Here is a 714-nt window from a genome sequence, read left to right on the forward strand (position 1 = left end):
GGGGTTTTTTGGGATCGGCGGGGAACTTACATCTGTATCTTGAATAGAGAGAGGGAAAATATCTTGAATGTCAATTGAACACAAAACACGATGCATCATGATGAGATCATGCTGTATCGTGAAAATCTGTCCTCAGCAAGAAAAACAAAAAATAGTAGGGGAAGAAATTGATGGAGTGCATTGTAGAAGGAGGAAGCGAAAGAAGAAGAAGAAGAGGAGGAGGAAGAGGAGGAAGAAGAAGAAGAGATACGAAAGGAGAGATGGGTAGGAGGAGAAGGGTGGAAAGGAGATAGGCAAAGGAGGGGAGGTTGGAAATACTGGAGAGAAGTGGAACGAAAAGGAGGAGAAGGGGAAAGGGTGGATGGAGTGAGGGTAAACTCGACAAAGGGCATAGAGGGGAAGGGAGCTGTATGACTCACTTGCCCCCGCTTTCCCCTACACCCACTAGAAGTGTAAGTATGCACTTGAGGCACATAAACTTTGTGACAAAGGTTTTCAATTTTGTTCAAGTGTTGTTCAGATGCATAAACAAGAAAACGGGAAGATAACGCGTTCGTAGAATCTTTCAATGCTAATAATGAGAGCAGGGTGTCTACTAAAATGGAAAAATAAAATTCCCTGACTTTTCCCGGTTTTCCAGTCCAATTTTTCAAAATTTCCAGTCTACTTTTCCAAGATTTTCCACCCTATTCCCACTGCGCCGCAGCCGATTTT

This window comes from Diaphorina citri, unplaced genomic scaffold (assembly GCF_000475195.1).
Source record: "Diaphorina citri unplaced genomic scaffold, Diaci psyllid genome assembly version 1.1 scaffold3272, whole genome shotgun sequence".
In the NCBI taxonomy this organism is placed as follows: domain Eukaryota; kingdom Metazoa; phylum Arthropoda; class Insecta; order Hemiptera; family Psyllidae; genus Diaphorina; species Diaphorina citri.